We start from the raw sequence: 17116 nt of genomic DNA on the forward strand, positions 1-17116 counted from the left end.
GATGTAGCTAAACTTCCCGATTTACATGTGGCTGTCCTCTCACTGTTGCCATGGTGTGTTGTATGCTAGGATTCTCATTACAAACAATTCTCAAACTTAAGAAAGAACAACCATTTAGATCTTCATTCTTTACAGTATTTTTTACAATATGAACCACATTTTGATAGTTTTACATTTTATTCTGTTCATGAAAAAGGGAACCGTGCATATTGTGGTAATAATCTAATATCAGTGTAAAGCACTAATATTAAATAATATTAAATACATCAACAACTTTAGGGCACCAGGGCTGTATTTCACTTCTCTCTGGTACCATTTTTGGAATGCATAATGTAAATAAAACATTTGATCCCAAACATTTTCCACCAAAGACCTATGTTAATTGGAAAATTGTATACTAGCATCACTATGTATACATGTGTACTGTATATGAGTAGTATATTGTACCATAGCATAATGGTCTTGGCGGAACAATAGAACTTTAAAATATAAGCTTAAAATAGACATGAGGGTCAAGGCAGAACAGCAGTAGGCTACCAGATTTAGAGTCAAAGATTAATAAGAGTTCATTTTAACAATGTGAAGGTCAGCCAACCAATAGCACATTGTAAATAAACAAAATCATGTGACTTTCACAGCAGGCCAAAAGTAGCTACGTCCACTGTAGCTGATATTTACCGCTTGTGTTAGTGATGAAACTGACTATTGTAATTAATTACTTTACAGGAGAGATATGTTATACAATATATACAGATGTAGCATCTTAATTTGACCTATATTGTCACAGCAAAATAATCCTGTAGCAACATGATTTTAATGATTAGTCCATAATGTTGCTTGTTCAGTGGTTAGGCTGTTAGCTGGCCAAAAGTAGGCTACATGAAAAGTGCAATACTGTTTATATAACCATCTGTTAGTGTGGGTTTTCAGTGAAATTATGTAAATCTCGAAGCTCATCTGCATTTCGTGCGTTGCAAGAAAACTCATCAATAATAGAATCTGTACATCTGTGAAAGTTGACTAGATTGATGTGTACAAACACCAAAATGTTTGCATTACAAATTTGGCAAGCTGTTATACTTTTCATGAAACACATTTGAAGACTTCACTCAAACCATTAGGAGGAATCTTGTACAACCTATTTTTTTGAAGATTATGATTCTTACCAGTTGTTGATTACCCCTTGGATACGTTTTGGTGGAAATAATTTCTACTGAAAAGGAAATAGACATACAAATACAAATATCAGTCAACTGACCAGCTATGTGTGGTTATGACTATTGTTAGGTCCTGTAATGATTATCTTTGCCCTCCTCAGCAGACTGCCTCTATATGCTTACCTTCAGGATGTCCGGTGTCTTGTGTCTCCCCCTGGTCTGTCTCCCCTGGTTTCCATCACTCTTTATAAAGAGTGTTACTCAGCCATATATGGAGATGGGCTATGTCATGACATAAATTAGACTGATTATTTCAAAAGATCTGTATTTGGGGCTAGAGGTGTATACCTCTTTGACCTATCAGGCTCGTTGTAGGCTATTCCAGGGTGGACAGAGGATGCACTGAAAGCATTACTCATGTTGTTTTACTTCTGAGTTTGTTATTGTGAGGTAGTTTGGATCGACAATAGCAAGCAGCAGGTCTTTACAGTACCGTTAGTCCCAAAATGAGGAAAAATAAGTTAAAACATCCTCATTTAATTTCATAACCTGTATTCAGCTGGTCATTTATGTTTTTAGGGATGTTAATGGTGTGTAATTGGATGTACAGCATAATGCAGTTAGATGTTCATTGACCTACTTAATCACATATTATTTATTCATCAGAGATGTTTGGAATAAGTTTGACTCCTCTAATGTTCACTGAAGGTGAGCATAGAGAATCTCAAGAACATTCGCACAGTAATAGAGACATGTGATTACATTTCCTGAGCACTTTCCTCTTGACAAAGTTATAGTAACCTGTGTAATGTGATGGCTAATGGGTTAAGAGTAACCTGTGTAGAATACTTAATAAGGAGTTGAGCCAAGGGGCATAAGGGCTTTGATTTATAGTAACACTCTCTGAAAGGTCGAGATAGCTGTCAATACATTAGTGTAAAGCTGTCTACAAGCAGTCAACAAGGTGATAATAAGTAGTTGTCATCGCCAGAGAGAGTTCCCCTCCTTAAAGACCCGTGCAGGGGGCATAGAGGTGCCTTACAACTTAACACCCTGGGTCTCCTTTCAGCAGTGATGTTACCTAATTAGCTTCCAGAGCTGAAAATATCACATGCTACTCAATGACACTGTTAAGGGTCGAATTCCCAGCTGTCGTGTGTGTGTGGGTGTGTGTTAATATGTGATTGGAGGGGAAACATTTGTATATTTCAATTTTTAAAATCACCTGTGTGAACCTCCACTCCCCTATGTATTTATTTGGACAGTAAAGCAAAAACGTTTCCTTTTTGGATTTGAGATAAAATGTTTCATATGAGGCGACAGTACAGAATGTCACCTTTTATTTAAGGGTATTATCAAACATCTCTTTTACTGTTTAGAAATGACATCACTGTATGTATCTGGTCCCAGCATTTGTCATAAGTATTTGGACAAATTCACATATGTTTATTAAATTAGTCAAAGTTTAATATTTGTTCCCATATTCCTAGCACGCAATGACTACATCAAGCTTGTGACTACTAACTTGTTGGATGCATTTTCTGTTTGTTTTGGTTGTGTTTAAGATTACAATGCATTCGGAAAGTATTCAGACCCCTTGAAGTTTTCTACATTTTGGTACGTTACAGCCATATTCTGAAATGGATAAAATCTTTTTTTCCCCTCATCAATCTACACACAATAACCCATAATGACAAAACAAAAACTCTTTTAAAAAAAAAAAAAAGTATTAAGAGCCTTTACTCAGTACTTTGTTGAAGCACCTTTGGCAGCGATTACAGCCTCGAGTCTTCTTGGGTATGACGCTACAAGCTTGGGACACCTCCCATTTCTCCCATTCTTCTCTGCAGAGCCTCTCAAGCTCTGTCAGGTTGGATGGAGAGCGTTACTGCACAGGTCTCATCAGAGATGTCCGATCGGGTTAAAGTCCGGGCTCTGGCTGGGCCTCTCAAGGACATTCAGAGACTTGTCCTGAAACCACTCCTGCGTTGTCTTGGCTGTGTGCTTAGGATCGTTGTCCCGTTGGAAGGTGAACCTTCACCCCTGTCTGTCCTCTCTCTACTTTGCTATGTTCATCTTTCCCTCGATCCTGACTAGTGTCCCAATTAAGCAATAAGACCAGAGGGGGTGTGGTATATGGCCAATATACCATGGCTAAGGGCTGTTTTTACGCACGACACAACGCGGATTGCCTGGACACAGACCTTAGCCTTGGTATATTGGCCATACTGTATGCCACAAACCCAGAGGTGCCTTATTGCTATTATAAACTGGTTATCAACGTAATTAGAGTAGTAAAAATAAATGTTTTGTCATACCCGTGGTATACAGTCTAATTTGCCACGCCGGTCAGCCAATCAGCATTCAGGGTTCGAGACAACCAGTTTATAATGACAGTTAGCCAGCATTTAATGTTGAGTATGTGGTAATGAATGTCCCTTCTGTTGACAAGAATCAATGCTTAAATTTACTAACTTAAAATCTACTGATTGTGTAAAAAAAAAGTGTAATCATTACCCTGAAGAAATATCAGTTCATGCTTAAAATATTGTCTCTCTTAAAGATTCATTTCAAAAGAAGCAACAGCCAAGATGATATTGATTGAATCCTAATTACCAGCATAATACATTTCACAGCATTGTTATGAAAGTTCTCTTGAGGACTGAGGACCAACTGAACTTTTCAAGTTTGTCTATTCGTTCTAAATGAGGCTAATGATGATTTAATCTAAATTACACTATAGTGCCTTGGAAATACGATGACATTGCTAAAGTAGGCAAATAATTAGTAGGAAACCACTTTGTCATCATTATGGTGTCAACAGGTTTACTTTAGGCAGATGGCAATGGTACAATTAGTTAGCAGATATCGTCATATATACCTAGCAAAACTACCGTGAGCTAACTAAAATCTGTTGCTTTCCACTCAGTCATCAGGCACGGACTGACCAGTACGATTTTCGAGCGTCTCCTATTGTTTGAGAGTATTTTGCACCTCTTCACAGAGTGACGGCTGTGATTTTTCTCTTTTACAGATTTGGTAAAATATACTTGCACCCTTGTAAGATTATCTATTTCTTCAAAAATAAGTTGACATTTAAAATACTTTTGGTGTTTACACGATTATTTATTTTATTTATAACTGCACAGGACCAAGTAAAAAAATGGGCAGTAATATATTATTTAAAATTCTAATTAATTTGGTTGTAGGGAATGATTCTCGTTTACTGTCTAATTTCTCACCTGTGGCAAGTAGCAGGTCCCTACAGGGTAAAAATATCTATTCAACCAGTTCTGAAAAAAAAACGCATTATTCTCCATTGCACTCCCCACATACAGGTCAAGGGTGCCAATATATCTGACCGCATCTGTAGCTAGTTAGCTGATGTTATTCTACATCAAAACATATGTGCATCTGTAGCTAGTTAGCTGCTGTTATTCTACATCAAAACATATGTGCATCTGTAGCTAGTTAGCTGCTGTTATTCTACATCTAAACATATGAATACTTCTATTCACTTCTACAACAATCTATTTTAGGCTTAACCTTTGTTTATACTTCCTCAGTCTGCTTCTGTTATGAGCACTGTCTGTCAGACTGAAGGAATGGCTGGGCACCTTTCCACTGATCTGCTGTTGGAACGTGTAACCTGACCCTCCTATGTGGTTTAAAGACAGTACTAACATTAGATTATCCATGCACCTGTTCTGACTGGAAGGTCATAGAGAACTCAACTCATGTCAGCTGATGACAATTCCGAATTCATAAGCATGACGTGATTAAGGACACAGAGAGCAAGTCATAGTGTTCCCTGCTCTACACTGACATGTTTTACAAGGAGTACATGTGCTATTAAGTTTTACAAAAATTAGGAGCACACAGACATTTAGGAGCACAATGAAAAGTATTCGAGGTAGTGTTTTAATGATAAGAATTGTCATCAATTACAAAATACAGGGTTAAGGAGCACCAGAAATAAATATCTTTAAGATTGAGAATATAACCTACATTAGGCCTATATGAATCCTAGCTACTTTTGAAGCAAATGTCCTGATGAAGGAAGTAGTTTTAGAACTGCCCATGACATGGTTTATGAATGTAAAATGTAGCCCGCCAACAGAAAAAAAAGAACATTTTGCCTCATAACTTTGAAACGGTTTGAGCTAGAAACAAGACATTTTCTCTGTAGTAATTGTGCAACCACGACTGTCACGTTTATTCTCTATACTACTCAGAGGCTGAGATACAGCAAAGCCTCATCATTACAACAATTATTATCTGTGTGGGGTTTTTTCTAGGTGCACTGGTGCTCCCAAATAATTTTTTTTTACTATTTTCTACATTGTAGAATAATAGTGAAGATATCAACACTATGAAATAACACATATGGAATCATGTAGTAAGCAAAAAAGTGTTAAACAAATCTAAATATATTTTATATTTGAGATTCTTCATAGTAGCCACCCTTTGCCTTGACAGCTTTGCACACTTTTGGCATTCTCTCAGCATTCCAGTTTCACTTGGAATGCTTTTCCAACAGTCTTGAAGGAGTTCCCACATATGCTGAGCACTTGTTGGCTGCTTGTCCTTCACTCTGCGTTCTAACTCATCCCAAACCGTCTCAGTTTGGTTGAGGTCAGGTGATTGTGGAGGCCAGGTCATTTGATGCAGCACTCCATCCCTCCAGGAAAGATGTTCTTACACTTAGTACATTACAATTGAAAATTACATACATTGTCATTGAGTTTCAACACTTCACATAGTGCAATTCATTCTCAGAAGAAGGAAAGGAACATATGAATTTAAACATCAGTGCATACTTTATCACCACACTGTTACGTGAAATAAGTTATCAATGTTCTTAAACCGAACTTCAATTAAACTACTCAGTTTTTAACCCATTATTATAGCCTTATTTCGAATACATTTCAACAGGTTATAGGGTTTCTGAGTGAAATCATTTAGTCAAACCTTTAATCATATCATTTCCATTACAATCCACCCGATTGACAAAATATTTCACATACACTATAACACATCTATTTTTATTGGATTCAGAAATGTCACACAAAATCTAACTAATTCGGTAATGTTACACAAAATCAAACTAATTCGGAAATGTCACACAAAATCAAACTAATTCAGTAATGTTACACAAAATCAAACTAATTCAGAACATCAAAGAAAACAAATGCATATACTGTCACAAAATCAAAGTAATTCAGAATATCAAGGAAAACAAATGCATATATTGTCAACACATACTTATCGATGACTGTTCTAAGCCTATCTCCAATCATAACACTTCGGATCAGGATTTTTGTTATGACCTTTACTCAAAGAAACAGTCTTCGTAAACTCTAAAAATGGTCTCATCTAACATGGGCTCCTCATAATTGAATGAATCCTCCACCAAGCTCGGCGGTAAGTTTTTGTCGTCCCACTGATCTGAACTTGGAATCGGTCCGTATCTCACCATCTGCGCCGTTATCGAACTCTCCAGAACCCTGGAAATGAGACCTATCGCACACGGGACAAAACAACAACCACATAACACAAACTCACTCATACCAGTGAAAGCAGCCCATAATATAGTTCTTACAACACTTTTCCATTTCCCAAACATGAGCTGTGTTATCAGGAATGTACGTGCAGCAATGAACCTAATCATTCTACCTACACCGTCCTCTTCTGCCAATAACATATCGAGAGTCAGTCTATTTTACCAGGTCATGAGGGAGGTGGCGGATAATTGGTCAGAGAACCCCTTTACTACATCCCCGGTTTCATTCATGAATCTCTGTTGCATTAACCCAATGATGTCATTAATCCAATCCACATTTTATTTATTGTCAACTACCAAAAGAACGTAGTGGTAAAGTCTTCACCTATTTGATTCATAGCTTTGTATTCATCTGGAACTTCCCTGAGGATGCCAATAGCATCCATCTAGACAAAGCTACTCCCATCCTGGTCAAAACTCCTCCTGTGCCTACTTTAGCCTCCTATAACTGGCCTCTTGATGACTAACTCGAACTGGTTGGACCAACAACCCCGGGCGCAAGTTCCTAACCACCCTTTGTGGTATCTTCTGTCGTATGCGTCCTTTACTGGTACTAGCCCACCCTATATCAGTTATAGGAGCTATGAGGTTAAGAATTTTCTCCTGTGCTTTCAAACCTAAGTCAGTCCCATTAACGATTACCTTTCAGCCATTAAAATCGTCTAAGTTCTCTGTGCCATTCTTGTATTTATAACACTGGTACTCATCAGGAGTAAGGTGAACCAAGGTTGTCACGGGCAGTAAATAACAGGAGGGATGAGTCAGGCGCAGGAGACTGAGGTCCGTTGAACAAAAACTTATTTAATACTGCCAAAGGGCAAAAATCCAAAATACAAGGCAGGGTGCACAAAAGATAAACTAAGAGAACGACTCCACTCTCAAAGTTAAAATGGGGCGCATCCTGGCAACCCTAATGCCTATCCAACACGTAGCACAAACAACTACGTACATAAATTCTGACCCCTATCACACGTAACATAAAACAATCCCGCACAAATCCTAACTAAACACAAACAAACTAAATACCCCCCCACTAATGACAAACACGAAACAGGTGCAACCTAAAACAGACATAACTAACAGACACTGAAACATAGATCGGTGGCAGCTAGTAGGCCCGGCGACGACGACCGCCGAGCACCGCCCGACCGGGGAGAGGCGCCACCTTCTGTGGACGTTGTGACAGAGGTGGGTTGGCTGAGTACTTCAATCCGGCCAACCCCAATTCCTGTACAGTTGTCTGCTTCCCCAGGAAATTGTTTAATGTTTACCTTAAATTCTACATCTTGATCTTCTTTGATTCCTTATTCTGTATGTCACTCCAGTGTATTATATAGTTTATCTTTTACTTCTTCTCAATGACAACGGTATCGTATGATTAGTATCGGAAGGTGGTGGATCTGAATGTATCAGAAAGGTTACCAAAACTATGATGCAGCTCAGAGTCCCTACTCTTCCCAAAAACCGCCAACCCTCTCCTGCCCTTAGTCTCTCTGCTAGGTACCACCCCATACTCACACCTCTAGGAGCACACAGTGATGAACGGTCGGGATAGAGAATCTTCATTAAGGAGGTGACCCCCGGACTCTGTTGGTACTCGGTTCTTCTCCTAACTCTGTGTGTGATCAGCAGTGCTCATATGTGTACATACCTTCTTGCAGTGGATAACATGGACCCAAGTGACTTTCTCAGTTTTTCTAATGGCAAAGGCAGTGGTTTAACAGAACCTGATATGGGCCTTCCCAATGGGGCTGCTTCCAGTCTTTTCTCCTCAGGGAATGGATCCACACCCAGTCTCCTGGTTGGATTGAGTGAATCACCTTCTCCTGTAATTCACCTGTTGGACACAAAACCTTGGACATACGGGTTTGGTTAACAAACAGTCTTCTCATGTGCTCTGCTAGTATTACTTCAACTTCTATGTCTACCTGTTCTGGTATCTCTAACTCTGGCATTCTATTCGTTCAACCCGATTAGCTAAAATGTCATCCATCATTTAAAGAGATAGATCCTAGTAAACCAACTCTAGGGATATAATCTTGACCTCATATTTTAGTTACCATAATCATGTCCACCAAGTAAGTTGGGAAAGCTTCTACCCATTTGCTATACTTATCTATTATTGTTAAACACCCCTTCTTCCCCTCTCTTCAGAATAGTGCAATAAGTCAATTTCCAAATGTTGGAATGGATATCCTACAATTATTTTTTTTAAGTAGTTATTCTCTAGGCCACTAGGTCTTTCCTAACCTGCAGTGTTTCCTTACCTGCTCTATCACCTGTTCTGCCATCCTACCCCCTGTTGACACCTGGCTCTGCCCATGTGTCAATATTGCCGCATATCTAAACAGTGTCTTTGGTAAGATTAGTAAATTGTCCTTGTCAGACCTTCTCTTGTGGGATTGCCCCCTTTCATTTTCCACATGTCCAATTCTCCCTGGGGCATTCATCCTTGGCTATCCTGTAACAATTCTCTGTCAAGTGTCTTTTCTTCTTTAAGATGTAACAACTACTTTCAACAAAATTATCATATATTTTCCTAGTGAATTTACCAAACATAACTTAAAATCAAAACTAAAATACCTGCCTCTCCTCCTAACTTTTCATATTTTTTAAAACCAATGGAGCCGATAATATCCTAAAGCTAAGTGAACCAAACTAAATTCTCTTCCTATCTTCTATTCTTATTATGTCTTTTCTGTCTGTCCCAGTATTATTTCTGTCCTCACCTGTTTATAATTTAACTATGCTGGTCTCCACTCACTAACTGTTATCTAATTCTTCTGTGTACCCCTTTTATCTTCTCTTCCTTGCTTATGCTCTCCTCCTGCTACTTCCAACCCATCAAGGTCTCAGCAGTGCAGGGGAGGACTTCTCCGTCTGCCCTTCCTTCTATCTGTCTGTCGCTCTTTCTCATAACAGTCAGTATCAAATATGGGATGTTTCCAAATATTGACTAAATGTCTCATTGTCTCCCTGGTTGCACTCCTGAATTTTAGAAAAATCAACCTGTCTTAGTCTTAATATCCAGATTATTCCATAGCTACTTAACCTCTTGGGGCTATGTGGGACGCTAGCGTGCCACCCGTGGTGCACCCTATCAACAGCAGGTGCATTTCAAGAGCGGCAAATTTGAAACCAAATAAATGTCAAAATTCAAATTTTTCAAACATACAACTATCTTACACCCTTTGAAAGATAAACATCTCCTTAACCTGTTAGGGCTAGGGGGCAGTATTGACACGGCTGGATAAAAAACATACCCGATTTAATCTGGTTATTACTCCTGCCCAGAAACTAGAATATGCATATAATTGTTTGATTTGGATAGAAAACACCCTAAAGTTTCTAAAACTGTTTGAATGGTGTCTGTGAGTATAACAGAACTCATATGGCAGGCCAAAACCTGAGAGGATTCTAAACAGGAAGTGCCCTCTCTGACCATTTCTTGGCCTTCTATAGCCTCTTTATTGAAAACAGAGGATCTCTGCTGTAACTTGACATTTTCTAAGACTCCCATAGGCTCTCAGAAGGCGCCAGAACGTTGAATGATGACTCTGCAGTCCCTGGCTGAAAAACGATCTGAGAACAATGAAACGGGTGGGCGCATGCACGTGAAGAGTCCATTTTACATTTTCAGTCTTTGAACCAAAACAACGTCGCCCGGTCGGAATATTATCGCTATTTTACTAGAAAAATCGCATAAAAATTGATTTTAAACAGCGTTTGACATGCTTCGAATTACGGTAATGGAATATTTAGATTTTTTTTGTCACGATACGCGCCGGCGCGTCACCCTTTGGATAGTGTCTTGAACGCAAGAACAAATGCAGCTATTTGGATATAACTATGGATTATTTGGAACCAAACCAACATTTGTTGTTGAAGTAGAAGTCCTGGGAGTGCATTCTGACGAAGAACAGCAAAGGTAATCCAATTTTTCTTATAGTAAATCTGAGTTTGGTGAGTGCCAAACTTGGTGGGTGTCAAAATAGCTAGCCATGATGGCCAAGCTATCTACCGAAAAGCTATTTTAAAATCGGACATAGCGATTGCATAAAAGAGTTCTGTATCTATAATTCTTAAAATAATTGTTATGTTTTTTGTGAACGTTTATCGTGAGTAATTTAGTAAATTCACGGGAAGTTTCGGTGGGTATGCTAGTTCTGAACGTCACATGCTAATGTAAAAAGCTGGTTTTTGATATAAATATGAACTTGATTGAACAAAACATGCATGTATTGTATAACATAAGGTCCTAGGAGTGTCATCTGATGAAGCTCATCAAAGGTTAGTGCTGCATTTAGCTGTGGTTTTGGTTTTTGTGACATTATATGCTAGCTTGAAAAATGGGTGTCTGATTATTTCTGGCTGGGTACTCTCCTGACATAATCTAATGTTTTGCTTTCGTTGTAAAGCCTTTTTGAAATCGGACAATGTGGTTAGATAAAGGAGAGTCTTGTCTTTAAAATGGTGTAAAATAGTCATATGTTTGAAAAATGGAAGTTTTGGGATTTTTGAGGAATTTGTCATTCGCGCCACGCCCTATCATTGGATATTGGAGCGGTGTTCCGCTAGCGGAACATCTAGATGTAAGAGGTTAAAGTCAGTATCACAAATGACCTTAAATTCACTATCCAAATGGCTTTTCAATGCGGCTGATCAGACTGCAAAGGAAAAGTCACCAGAGGGGTCAAAAGTCATACCACCCTTTCAGAACCATGTTTCTTACTACATTAGACAAAAGAAAGCTAAGAACTTTATCTACATTTTGTATCCCAGGTTCCCAGAACATTCCCTATCAAAAGAATTTCACGTGTTTAATTAAAACTCAGAAAACAAAACTTCAACGATTCCATGGGTGTATAACTTCTAAGATTCCATATGTGTGTATACCCCTTTAAGATATCCTGTCCCTAGGAATTTGAAACGTTCCTTTTTCCTGAAAATACAACCACTTGGTCAGCATTTCATCATTCTACACCGATTCAGAAACCCAAGCGTTGACTACAAACAAAACCTAATGATACTTATAAGTCCATTGTAGTCCCCCCAATCATTAGTTTTAATCTACATCAATGTATGTGTATGCTTAACTGCACAGGCGCTACCATTAGATATAATTATCCTGGTATCATTACTAGACCAATGTCCAACAAATATGTGATATCTTTTTCACCTTTGGATTGTTCCTGTTACCCCACTAAATGAAACTAAATTCTGTCGCAAATGTGTACATTTCTCAGCGTACGGAATCAGCAATATTTAATCTCAGGCATTTAATAAAATGTTGTTTGAGACAATACAATGTTTAATTAAGTGAAATCAACACCAAAAATAAACAATAAACAGTAAACACTAAACAAACCCATAACCTCTTTTCAGCGATCAGATCACTTCAACCTGTTGCATAAATTTAGTAAAAACAATTAATGATCTTCCTTCTGTCTGTACAGGGTCTGAAGTTCCAATGTATGCAGATGATAGTCTTCCCTGTGGCTCAGTTGGTAGAGCATGGTGTTTGCAATGCCAGCATGGTGTGTGCAGCGCCAGGGTTGTGAGTTCGATTCCCATGGGGGACCAGTACAAAAAAAAAATGCATGAAATGTATGCATTCACTACTGTAAGTCGCTCTGGATAAGAGCGTCTGCTAAATGACTAAAATGTCAAATGTAAATGATACATTGATCAATGTTTCACACAAAGAAAACAACTGATGCCCCTGAGACAGATGTCTATGTATCAGGGGAAAAGTTCCACGTGATATGTGATTTTAAGTTCCACTGCCTCATACTTGATTCCAACCTCTCTTTTAAAAAGCAAATGAAAAAGGTAATTCAAATAACCAAATGCAACCTAGCTAATTTCCAAAACATATGAAATTGTTTTGCTACAGAGGTACCAAAACTATACTTCAAGGGCTCAGAGCGAGTGACGTCACCGATTGAAACACTATTAGCGTGCACCACCGCGGTTACACTCACCCCCCTTACAAATAGCGCGTCCTCGCGTTAGCTTGCGACTCTACGTCCTACAGGAACGCGCACGCCGGCCAGGCACACGCACAACTGTGATTAATTTGCACTGTTCCTGCGAAATAAAATAAACTCAACCTGCAATTCACTTTACTGAACTGACATTGTTTCACGTAATGGAATAAGATTATAAGGCTAGAATACAATCACTTCCTTCTCAATCCACTGGTGTTACTAAATAATCAAACCAAGAATCAATAACCAGAAACTATCACAGAGCTTTTACGATTCAACTATCCAAACCTGAACTGCTTTACAGCCAATATATATATCCCCGTGAGCGCTCACCCAACGTTCTGCTTTACCTCTATCGTAAGATTAAACATATGTTACAACTTTCTCCTGTCTTTCAGCTTCACACTTATGAAATGTCTATGACCTTAAATGTACCATGTAAATCGCCAAATTTATAAAATACTTAATACAACTCCCTTCAAATAAGAAACAAAAACCATTTTGCTCGGTACTATTCTATCGCAATCACCTATCCGCTCATTATAATTCATTAGATTTCGGTAACTGTCTCTTCAATTTAAACTAAACAAGCCATCAAAACGTTCGGTTTATATCTTAAACAACCGTATCGTTCCAGGCAAAACATACCAACAGTTGAATGGCAATCAGCAACCCACATTTTAATCCACTGATGCATAGGCTGAGAATCAAACCCGAGCCTCCCGCATGGCAGGCAAGACTTCTACCACAGAACCTACCACAGAACCACCAACGCGCTATTGAACTGATGGACACTCCTCGCAAATAACCCTATTTATCAATGTCTGTAGTCGTAAAATTAGGCACGTACTATCGATACAATTTCCAGAACATAGCCCTAAAGTAAATGTCTAAGCCTTTCTCCTGCGACTGTTGACTCTGCCTCTCTCTTTTTCTACACTTGCCTTCTTCTTCGGGCTTCAGACAGCCACACCCTGGCTATGTCTAACCCTCGACATGCTGTTTCCCTGTCTTGTCCCCACACCTTATGCATCTTCCTTACCATTAGTCCCAACTTTTCTACAACCAAACTTCCATCAAATTCATACTTCCTCCTCCACATTGGACCGAAATAAATATTTATTTTATAACATTTAACTCCATGTATCACTCATCTCCCGTTAATTCCTGTACCTCCTTTGAGGATTTACCACCCATGGTTATCCAATAACTATCATTGTTATTATGCTATTTCTCACAATCGGTGTGTACTTACTATTAATCTCTATGTGTGTGCTATTTACCGTAACCTAGAATTTTAGAATAATTATTCGTATGGATCCTGACATATTATTTATATCTCACACGTATACGACCATAAGTTATACTTGTTTCCCGGTCATTTCTCGCGATTGTTTATATCTCACATGTCTACGACCATAAGTTATACTTGTTTCCCGGTCGTTTCTCGCGACTGTTCACTGAACAATATATCTATCTCTCACGCAACCAATTATCTTCCAATTCTATGTGTGTGTTTTTAAGTCAATTTAAAACTTCTATGTGTATCATTACCCGATGTATTTCCTTCTCACAATATAGAATTTTGTTTTTAGAATGATCATTCGTATGGACCCTGACACACTGTTTATATCTCACGCATAGACGAACCTGTCTTTCCCCGCGACTGTTGACTGAACAATATATTGACCTGACACGCGACCAATCATCCCAGCATAATTATTCTATCTCTCTCTAAACTTTTTCTATTGAGTTGTTTGATCGGACATTAGGTCGCATAGGTATGCAATTATAAGCTACTTTCCAGGGGTCGTAAAGCCCTAGTTAATGGCCTATTTATCTATTGCTCCCTTGTAACAATAATATCTCTTCTCACTCCGCCATATTAGGTTTCCCTTCTTCCATAAAATAGTTAGACCAAGTTTTGCGCCCTATTAGGTCTCAACTACCCTGCCCGCTAATATACTCTAGATCAGTTATCCGTTAGATCTCAGTACATTAGCCCGCCTAATGTATATTGACCAATTTAACGCTTAGGCCTCAACATTAGATAGTTTACATTGGTAGTGGCCACAGATACCTAGGGTCATTACGGACCCCCGCTTCGTTGCCTAGGATGGCTCTACACCCAATTCCTCTCTTCCAATCGCATAGAATACTGCCTATATCAAGGTTCTCTATACCATATTCTGAAGACAGGTCACCAGGTTAATATGCCCTACTGGGAACGGATATTTCGCCGTTTAACACCTAGACTACACTAACTCCCTTCTTCATCACATGCAATCATACAGGTATTATTCCCCCAAATCCGCATAAATAAAGATTTACTGACATTTGTCTTGTAGGCTGGGAAAAGCAATGTAGGTTGGATTCCGTCACCATCCCTGTCGACCTTCGATATTTACCGGCCTGTTATGGAACCCCAATTTCAGGGGACAGGTCTTTGATTCACGAGTCAATGACCCGCCCGTGCACGGTTTTCGGCGTGTTACCTTAGGAAGACAGGGACAGTTTTTGGATCCGGCTCGAAGGACCAATTGTTACGTGAATTAAGTTATCAATGTTCTTAAACCGAACTTCAATTAAACTACTCAGTCTGCCCCCCCAGAGTGTATAAGATTCTGGTTGAATGAAGCAGACGGATAGCCAGCCTACAAGGGTCAAAACGTTTATTTATGAGAGCTCTGAAAATCCTTACAATGTACAAAGCCTTTTATATTCACACACACACACACACACACACACACACACACACACACACACACACACACACACACACACACACACACACACACACACACACACCAGTAGAGAACTCCACCCAGCTTTAGGCGGCTGTATTTTTCCACAATACCCAGACCACCTGTCTCCTTATCTTTTGCCAGCCTAGCTGATCCCAGGCCGTTGTTTCTCTCCCTAACTTAGGGAGACCTCTTCTCCTGTTCCTTTCCCAAGGTCGTCTTATCAACTCTGCCCTGCTCATTTTTTGAAGTGGTTACAGTGTCTTACTCACGCACAGTATTGGAATATAGTTTTTAACCCATTATTATAGCCTTATTTCGAATACATTTCAACAGGTTATAGGGTTTCTGAGTGAAATCATTTAGTCAAACCTTTAATCATATCATTTCCATTACACACACATAAGGAAATCACTTCGTTGAGACTATCCATATTGCCACAGGGTCACCATGACGGTAGGCCCTTAACTCTACCTTGGGAGCATTATTCACATAACCCCCGCCATGAGCATGGCCTATGGTCATGCTGCACCATTAACTCAATGTTTTTATCTTGGTGTTATGGATCATCATCGTCTTCATCAGACATAGGAAATAAATCAGATAGGTGAAGGGAGATACAGTTGAAGTCAGAAGTTTGCATACACCTTAGCCAAATACATTTAAACTCCATTTCCATCTCCATTCACAATTTTTCACATTTAATCCTAGTAAATATTCCCTGTCATAGGTCAGTTAGGATCACCACTTTATTTTAAGAATTTGAAATGTTAGAATAATAGTAGAGAGAATTATTTATTTCAGCTTTTATTTCCTTCATCACATTCCCAGTGGGTCAGAAGTTTACATACACTCAACTAGTATTTGGTAGCATTACCTTTAAATTGTTTAACTTGGGTCAATGTTTCGGGTAGCCTTCCACAAGCTTCCCACAATAAGTTGGGTGAATTTTGGCCCATTCCTCCTGACAGAGCTAGTGTAACTGAGTCAGGTTTGTAGGCCTCCTTGCTCGCACACGCTTTTTCAGTTCTGCCCACAAATTTTCTATAGGATTGAGGTCAGGGCTCTGTGATGGCCACTCCAATACCTTGACTTTGTTGTCCTTAAGCCATTTTGCCACAACTGTGGAAGTATGCTTGGGGTCATTGTCCATTTGTAAGACCCATTTGCGACCAAGCTTTAACTTCCTGACTGACGTCTTGAGATGTTGCTTCAATATATCCACGTAATTTTCCTCCCTCATAATGCCATCTGTTTTGTGAAGTGCACCAGTCCCTCCTGCAGCAAAGCACCCCCACAACATGATGCAGCCACCCCCGTGCTTCAGGGTTGGGATGGTGTTCTTCGGCTTGCAAGCCTCCCCCTTTTTCCTCCAAACATAATAATGGTCATTATAGCCAAACAGTTCTATTTTTGTTTCATCAGACCAGAGGACATTTCTCCAAAAAGTACGATCTTTGTCCCCATGTGCAGTTGCATACTGTATTCTTGCTTTTTTGTGGCTGTTTTGGAGCAGTGGCTTCTTCCTTGCTTAGCGGCCTTCCAGGTGATGTCGATATAGGACTCTTTTTACTGTGGATATAGATACTTTTGTACCTGTTTCCTCCAGCATCTTCACAAGGTCCTTTGCGGTTGTTCTGGTATTGATTTGCACTTTTCGCA

The sequence above is a fragment of the Salmo salar genome, chromosome 29, assembly GCF_965601325.2.
Source record: "Salmo salar chromosome 29, fSalSal1, whole genome shotgun sequence".
In the NCBI taxonomy this organism is placed as follows: Eukaryota; Metazoa; Chordata; class Actinopteri; order Salmoniformes; family Salmonidae; genus Salmo; species Salmo salar.